Genomic DNA, 9324 nt, shown 5'->3' on the forward strand with positions numbered 1-9324 from the left:
TACTATTATACAAGTGTTCTTTCGTTTCAACTGGCTGCATGGGACTACACACTGAGTACCTGCATCTGACACCAACACAAGTCAAGGAATGCCTTTGTGCAAAGACAAGTACTCACACTGTACATTACATACAGTCAGTCCAGCCAACGTCCATAGTGTGAGGCTTTAAGCCAGGGGTCCCTAACCTTTTTTTTTACCTGTATGCCACATTCAAAAGTAAAGAAAAGTTGTAGAGCAACATAAGTATGTAAATAGTTCCTGGGGGTGCCGGATATGGGCTGCAATTTGCTATTGGTAGCCACTATGTGGACTGGCAGGATGTTTAAGCACAAAATAGGTTGTCAAATGTATCGGAGCTCACCCGTAGCGTAGCGTCTCTCCCTTCAGTAACAGCTCTCGCGGGATCCTCCTCACCTTGTTCAGGAGGTAACTATAGTGCACAAATTGAACCCGCTCAATAATCTTGTGGCTTTATTGTGCACATCTAGTGAACATGTGGCAGTGGGTTGGTGAGAAAACCTACGCGTTTCGTGCCTTAACTCTCCTGCCACTACCCTGATAAAGTGCCAGGAGAGTTAAGGCACGAAACGCGTAGGTTTTCTCACCAACCCACTGCCACATGTTCACTAGATGTGCACAATAAAGCCGCAAGATTATTGAGCCACACGCGTCTCTTGTGATTCCCTCGGTCAGCGCCGTACAGCGGGTTAAATTTGTGGCAGGATGTTTGGGAGTACACGTTTTTATGCAATTAAAGCTTGACTTCAAACCTGGAATTAAACAATAAGCACCTGCTTTCAGGCCATTGGGAGCAATATCCAAGGTTGGGGATCATTGCCTTAAAGGAGAACTAAAGCCTAACTAAAGAAGTAGATAGAAATGTTGTACATTATGTTTTGTGCTTCTGTACCAGCCCAAGGCAACCACAGCCCTTTAGCAGTAAAGATCTGTGTCTCCAAAGATGCCCCAGTAGCTCCCCATCTTCTTTTCTGCTGATTCACTGCACATGCTCTGTGCTGCTGTCACTTACTGAGCTTAGGGACCCACTCACAATATACAGTACACATAGAATAGAAATGTCACAATAAAAGGCTGATTAGTAATTAATACAGATAATGATCCGGAAAAAAAAAGAAGGAGGGGTGAGCTTCCCATGTCTTTTTACTTACTATGAAGCAGTACATGTGTCAAGGGTGTTAAACTGGGCCTTAGAGGATGATTCATCACCATGGTTCAATGCTGAAAGAGGAGATGAGGGTATATTATTAGGAGCCGTCTTTGGATCCAACATAAAATTAGATGTAAAAACAGATAAAAAAGAACTTACAGTTGCACCAACTTTAAAGGTATGGGGAAGGAAAAATAGAAAATTAAACATAATCACCTACCCATCTATTATGAGTCCAATATGTGATAATCCCATCTTTGTTCCGGGTCAAGAAGATAGATTATTGAAAAAATGGGAAGAAAAGGAAGGTAAAATATTGAGAATAAAAGATTTTCTTGAGAAAGATGGAATAATCACAACAGGAAACTTAATAGCAAAATATGGATACCACCCAAGAACAGACTGGGTATTAAACCAGATAAGACACTTTATCTGTTCCTTGGGATTGAAAGATATTAGGAGACCCTTAACTTGGTTTGAGAAATTTATAGACAGAGGAGAGAAAATACAACACAGCCTATCGAGAACTTACAGGGAGTTAATTAAAGGATCATTAAGCAAACCATGTTTCTTTAAAAAATGGGAGGAGGAATTAAAAATATCCCTATCAGATCAGGAGTGGAATTATATCTGCAAAGCTAATATAGAGATATCTAAGGATACAAAACTGCAAGAATTTAGTTATAAGTTGATATCTAGATGGTATTATACACCGACTAAACTGCATAACATGTATGGAATGCCCGAGACATGCTGGAGATGTGGAAAAGAGAAGGGAACATATATTCATCTATGGCTGGAATGTGAGGTGATTAGACCATTTTGGGACTATGTCCGATCTGTAATAGATAAAATGGGAACCCATATATCAGATACAGATATAACACAAATTATACTGCTTTATGATTATAAAGAGAAAAAACTATCACCGACCCAGTAACTAAATTAATAATAGCTGTGGCAAGGAACATGATACCTCATAAATGGAAAACAAAATTATCAATAAATAAAATATCATGGATTAAGGAAATTGAAGAAATACGAGGCATAGAAGAAATAATAGCAAAAAAAAGGGGGAAAATGAATAAACACCATAAACTATGGGAACTTTGGTGTGATTTCCTAGGAAATGATGGTCAATTAAGAAGGGGGGAATAATAATAAAAACCTGTGTATCTATTCTTTTTTTTTTCTTTTTTTTTTTTTTTTTTCTCTTTTTTCTTTCTTCTTCTTTATGTATTCACTGATTTATGTATAAAGTAAAATGAATTTACTGAAGTTGTGATGAATATGCAAGGAGATGATACTTATTTTACTTTGTATTTATTTGTTTTGTCTTATACTTTTTGTCTTTTCAAAAAAATTGAATAAATAAATTAAATATAAAAAAAAAAAAAAGATAATTACAACATGGCAGCACAGAAACCAGTGCAATTAGCATCAGAATTTAATAATCAGCAAACCTGTAGCATCAGCTTATATTACAGACCAACCTCATTTTCTGCTGGATAATTAGTGACGAGCCCTAAGCTTAGCTTCTCAACAGCTGCTCAGAGCCCACTGAGCATGTGAGTGTCACAGACACTTTCCAAGATGGTGACCCCCTGTGACAAGTTTGAAGTCCTGGATCATTGCTGCTATTGAGAAGCTAAAACTTTAGGCTGCTGCAATAAGTTCAGTATATAAACTATGGCATTTTTAGAGACTTTTATTTTTAGGGTTTCGTTTTCCAATGAAATCTAAACAAGATAAAACAATACAAGAGACCTACCAATGTATTTGCTGAAGCCAAACCAGTTTGGCTACATTCTAGATGGTCATTAGTAAAGATTCTTTACATAGCAAAAGAATAATTGTATCAGGTAGCACAGCCTAGTTTGCAATTGTCTAGTGCACCCAATCAGCAGATTGATTCTTTTCAATTCTCTGCATTACATGGAAGGGCCCATACCCCCCAGCCATGTGGTGAGACGAGTACAGTAATTATACTTACTGTCAGTAACGGGTGGCAAATGCATTAGGACACAGGTAACTGCTGCTGACTGTGGAAACATACCCCCACCATTCAACAGCTGGTTGAAAGGCAGTAAACATTTCCAGAATGCACTACCGATTAGCTACAGGGAATGAACAACCTGTGTGTACATGCCCTAAAGAATCTGACCAGCAGTCACTTTCATTGTACAACAACACAGAAAAACAGTTACTGAGTCCATTATTACTGACAGAATGTTCCTTTTAAATGCTGTTTTTATCATTACCCCTCATTTATATGGTGTGTAGGGGGGAGGAAGGTAGGGATGCACCGAATCCAAGATTCTGTCTTTTTCAGCAGGATTCAGATTTGGCTGAATCCTCCTGCCCGGCGGAACCGAATCCATTGCATATGCAAATTAGGGGTGGGGAGGGGAATTGCATGACTTTTGTCACAAAACAGTAAAAAATGTTTTCCCCTTCCCATCCCTAATTGGCATATGCAATTAGGATTCGGATTCGGTTCAGTATTCAGCCACATCTTTCGCAGAGGATTCGGGGGTTCGGCCGAATCCAAAATATGTGGATTCAGTGCATCCCTAGAGGAAGGTATCATTTTTAACAAGATAAAAATATGTGTCTCAGTTTGCATCCCACTGCCAGCTTTTCTGGAAAAAAATACAGACCTTCCTATATTCTTGAAATTTTTTCCTATTGATAACATTGGCACCCAGCATCATTTTTACCGGCCAGGTGGCAACCCTAACTACAGTCTACAGCCTGACATGGGCAATATTGTACAGAACCCAATAGCAAACAATTCATTTTTACTGCTTGAATGCAGTCAGAATGACAAAAGAAAAATCTACCTTTATCAGGGCTGATTTTTTGGATTGCAGAATTCTCTATTGCTTGGCAGGGAACATTATGGTTTCAATTAGGGATGCACCAAATCCAGGATTCGGTTCGGCCAAGATGCAGCCTTTTTTAGCAGGATTTGGATTCGGCTCTGGATCTGACTCCTGGGGTCGGGGAGGTAAATCGTGTGACTTTTCGTCACAAAACAAGGAAGTAAAAAATGTTTTTGCCTTCCCCCCCTAATTTGCATATGCAAATTAGGATTCAGTTCGGTATTTGGCCGAATCTTTCACAAAGGATTCGGGGGTTGGGCCGAATCCAAAATAGTGGATTCGGTGCATCCCTAAATGTATTTTGATTAGGTGCCTTCAGTTTCCTGAAGGGTTTCAGGCTATTACTACAGGTCTGGGATCCTATTATCCAGAAAGCTCCGAATTATGGAGAGGTCATCTTCCATAGACTTAATTTAAATAAAGATTCAAGATTTTATTTAATTTTTCTCTGTAGTAACAAAATAGTATATTGTACTTGATTCCAACTAAGATATACAGTAATTAATCCCTGTTGAATACAAAACAATCCTATTGGGTTTATTTAATGTTTTTATCAGACGTAAGGCATGGAGATCTAAATTACAGAAAGATCCCTTATCTGGAAAACCCCAGGTCCCAAGCATTTTGGATAACAGTTTCCATACCTGTATAAAATTTTAAGATGAGGAATTAGCATTAAATGGATACGCTTTCAAGATTTTCAATTGCCTGAAAAGACTAAAAAATGCTAGGTAGAAAATGCTTTACTTCATTTCTAAAAAACTAAGTTGATTTTTGTCTCTCTGTGGCTGCCTCTGCCAAATTGTTTTAATAAAAACAGCAGCCCTATCTTGCTTTGTGGCAGAAGTGATAGATCTACATTGTGAATTACATGAATTTCACATGACAAATGGCAGGTTCACACTTCAAATCTCAAAGGCTTGTTTATATTTATTATATTGTGTCCTAGAGAAAGATCTTTATCTGATTTACCTATAAGACTTGAATAAATAAGAGAAATAGGTAGCATTAGGAATGCAAACAAGCATTGTGGATCTTTGCTCTGGTACTAAATGTATGATGATATCGCCATAAATCCTCCTATAGACAGGTTACTATAAAACAAAAAGGCAAAGTATAACGTAAGACCATCATCCCTCTGAAATAAAAAAATATCATGAAATTTCACATAAGTCAGGAGCACTCTGGGCCCCCAACAGTGCTGATAACCCCAACAGCTGCAGGGTCTGTTATTCCTTTTAGTAAGCCCTGGCCCAAGGCTAGAGAATTGTGAATTGTGGGGCATAGATACGGCAGAAAAAAACTAAATAATTGAAATCCGAGACCTATGACACAATGGGCATTTTGACCTCCAATGTGTTCATGTGGAGCAGAGCAATGGTAAAAAAACACAGGATATTGTCTGTCTTTGTTTCCCATTGTATAAGTATGGAAAATTCTGTCCATGGATCCTGCTAGCAGTGACCGGCACCCTTTTCACACTAATGCTAAAGTAAGCCCTTCTAAGCTGAGGCCACCTCTCACCACCGGTATATCCACTTTCCTATACTTTGTTATTGGAAATGGTGATAGATTATTTTGACTCTCTTTGACTCTGTGTGTTCCATAGTCCATAAAATTCATAACATTATGGAATCTGTACCTATGATACAGTGTTTGTAATCTTTTTTTTGTTCAGGCTCCCTTTGACGTCCAAGAATGGGTGAAGGAGCCCACAACAATGTACGGATACATGAAATAATGAATAAAGTACCCCTATTGTAAAATGTAAGGATATTATAAGTCACCAAGAAGTTCCATGACCATATAAAAGAATGAGTGCTTTTATACAGGTCATGGAACTCAGAGGTTACTTCTAATATCCTCATATTTTGCAACTGGGGGTACTTTATTTATTATAATACACAAATTTCAGTGAGTTATGTGACAGAAATGACATCAGAACTCACCGTTTATAACTGATGACATCAGAACTCACCGTTTATAAGGATATAATTTACAAGATATTCATGGCTTTTGTGTATTATAAGGATATAACTTACAAGATATTCATGGCTCTTGTGTATTGTAATACTGATATCAAGTATAGTCACCTCATATCTCCCTTTGGTTAACTTTTATGTTGGGTATGTTGGGTTTCCAGAAGTCTGCAGTGAATAAGTATTCTCTGCAAATCTCTCCCAACTGCCCTATAGATTGGTTGTCTCAAACACTACTTTGCCCCACCCCCCAGGGGCCAAAGCCACAGTTTAGAAATTACTCCTCATAGAATGTTCACTCCCCTGAGAAGAGAGTGGTGCTGTCCCAACAGCCACTCCGTTTAACGGAAATTACCCAACAGGTTATTTCTGTTATTGGACTAGGGAATATTTTGCCCATATTATGAAAGAACCCTGAAAGCTGAGTTTGCTGAAGTGGTGATTTGACAAGCAAAGACTGGAAGGCAGCAGAAGAGAGCAGGCCTTTCGCACCTCTATGTGTATCACACTGGCATATAAGTAAGCCTTTGTGTGTAAATATAGAGATTTACTACTGCTTTTAGGAACGATTTAAGGTAAACCTGTGGCCTTGTGCTTTTTTGTGATCATGTATGCATAATTATTTCTAATATCCTTGTATTTCACAGTAGTGGCATGTTATCCTTATGATTGCCAGTCTAAATACTGGTATTCCTATATCTGTTATCATTGGCACTACAATCAGTCCAGTGGCAACCCTGGTTCTTGTTGCTTTTATTACTTTATTTTATTACTCAATTTTCAGTTTAGGGCCCTCTCCTGTTCATCTTCCAGTCTGTCACTAACACATCTGGACTGAAATTAGGAATAATTAGGAATAGGCAGTGGTGTTTCAAGAATACAGAGGCCCAAACAGCACCCACAGGCCCAATAAATAGTGACTGTCTAACACTATGGTATTATTCAGCAGCCATCATTCAGGGCCTGGTCACTAAACAATTGCCTCATTGCTAGGGCAATGGCACCCTATCAACCAGATAGTTTAACAGGAGTGGAGAGCTGCTAAAAAAACACAAACTAGCTCAAAACACGCACACAAAAAATATAAATGAATAAAAATTAAGACCAATTGCAGATTGTCTCAGTATATATGAGCTATGGCATGGATAAATCACTAAAACAATAATAAAATATAATCACAGAAACTATCCAAGTATTCAGCGGAATTGTTGGCAGGTCAATCAGGCCCTCACATTTCAATTACACAGAGACCCAAACAGGCCCCCTAGGCCCAATAAATAGTGACCAGGGTTGCCAGGTTGGCGGTTTTTCAGCCAAATTGGGCTACTAATGTAAAGCCCAGGTGGGTTTTGAAAGTGCAAACTAGCCAAGGTACGAATTTGATCTATTTTTTGGGCCTTACGCTGGTTTGTGCTTTGGAAACCAGCCAAAGTGTTGTTTTGCCCTAATGTGCTGAGCCTGCGTCTCCCAATGCATGTTGGGTAATGTAGTTTTTGTTTAAGTTTGCCAACTGCCAAGTTTAACGTAAGACTACGATACCCAGCATTGAATGGAACTGACTTGTGTAGAAGTCAGGAGTTACCAGATTTTGGGCTCTGTACCCCAGTCTCCCGCCCCATTCTCAATTTTCCGGTGACTTTCCTCTGCCCCCTTTGGGGTAAAAAATCTGCTGGACACCAAAATGTCTACAGGTTGACCTGTTTCACAAACATTTATTGAAATTGTATATGAATTAGGGCCTTATAGGCCCCTATACCTCCTGGGCCCCCCTCTCTGTAGTTACACTCCAGGTAATGGGAAAATCTGTCCAATTTTGCTTCATGGAAAAAGGCGTCTTTTTAAATATATATCATTTATTTTTAGACTTTTTTTTCACTGCACATATTGTGCTATTTTTCCGCTACTTTTGAAATGCCTCTTGACTAGTTTTGGGCTGGTTTTGTAGCTGCCTTTGGCTGGCTTTGAAAATTAGACCACGCAACTCTGATAGTGACTGTTTGTGGCATCTTACAGCAGCCCCTCTGGCATTACCGGAAGCCACAGATTACAAGTCAAAGCCTGATTGTTGGATTGCCACCTTCCATGGAAATATAGAAGCATTCTTTTGGGTCTTTAGGACTTGTTAATAGCATAGATGTCTGTTATTGTGGCACCCTTTGGCCCTACCACCAAAATATGGGCAACTACAATGTATGAAAAGGGAATAGGCAGGAAGGGAAATAATACTCCCAAATAAACCTTCTGCTCAGAATAACAGACTGAAGTGTAAATACTTGGCTTGATCAACCTGAGGCTGTTTTGTTATACCCACAAACACCCTGCCTCATAGCACTGCAATGTTGGTAAGGGGGTTAGGGTTTCCACCTTTGCTGATGGCTAAACCCTAACACGGGGGTGGGGCAGTGATGTAGGAACAGGCATGATGACTAGGGTTGCTACCTGGCCAGTATTTTACTGGCCTGGCCAGTAAAAATTATGGTTGATCCCAATGTTATTAATAGAGAAAAAAGATAAATATATAGGAAGGCCATTATTTTTTTTGCAGAAAAGGTGGCAACCCTAATGATGACATTAGAGGTGGGCACAATGATGTTGGTGGAGTTATGACACCAGATGCAACTGCCTGGATTTCTGTCTAGTTTTCTCAATGTTTTACTGTAAAGTGTTGCTGCCCAGTTCAAAACCACACAGGTGGCAATCCTATATCTAGCTATATTCTGCTTGATGATAAAGCCCAATCCTTTAGTTATAGGTATGAGATCTATTATACATAGGGTTGCCACCTTTTCTGGAAAAAAATACCAGCCTTCCTATATATTTATCTTTTTTCCCTATTAATAACATTGGGATCAGCCATAATTTTTACTGGCCGGGCCGGTAAAATACCAGCCAGGTGGCAACCCTAATTATACAGAAATCAGTTATCCAGAAAGCTCTGAAATACAGCAATGTTCATTTAGAAACAAAACATTCCTATTTTTGATTTGCTTTTTTTTTGTATCTGTAATAATAAGAAATAAACTGTATTTGATAGTAACTAAGCCATGTTGAGGTGAGTATCTTAGTATTTAAATGCTTTTCATGTATTGGACAGATTATTGTTCAGGTTTCACAAGGCTGAAAACCGAACATAAAGTTCAGACCTGAACAGGCCTTACAAAAACGGAACAGTTCGCAGGGCTGGAACTAGGGGTAGGCAGAGTAGGTATGTGCCTAGGTGTAAAGCTTGGGGGGCGCCAGGCGCCCACTTTCTCTGCCTCTCCTACCCCTAGTCCGGTCCCGTCTCTGGCCG

Source organism: Xenopus laevis, chromosome 6S, assembly GCF_017654675.1.
Source record: "Xenopus laevis strain J_2021 chromosome 6S, Xenopus_laevis_v10.1, whole genome shotgun sequence".
NCBI classification, from domain to species: domain Eukaryota; kingdom Metazoa; phylum Chordata; class Amphibia; order Anura; family Pipidae; genus Xenopus; species Xenopus laevis.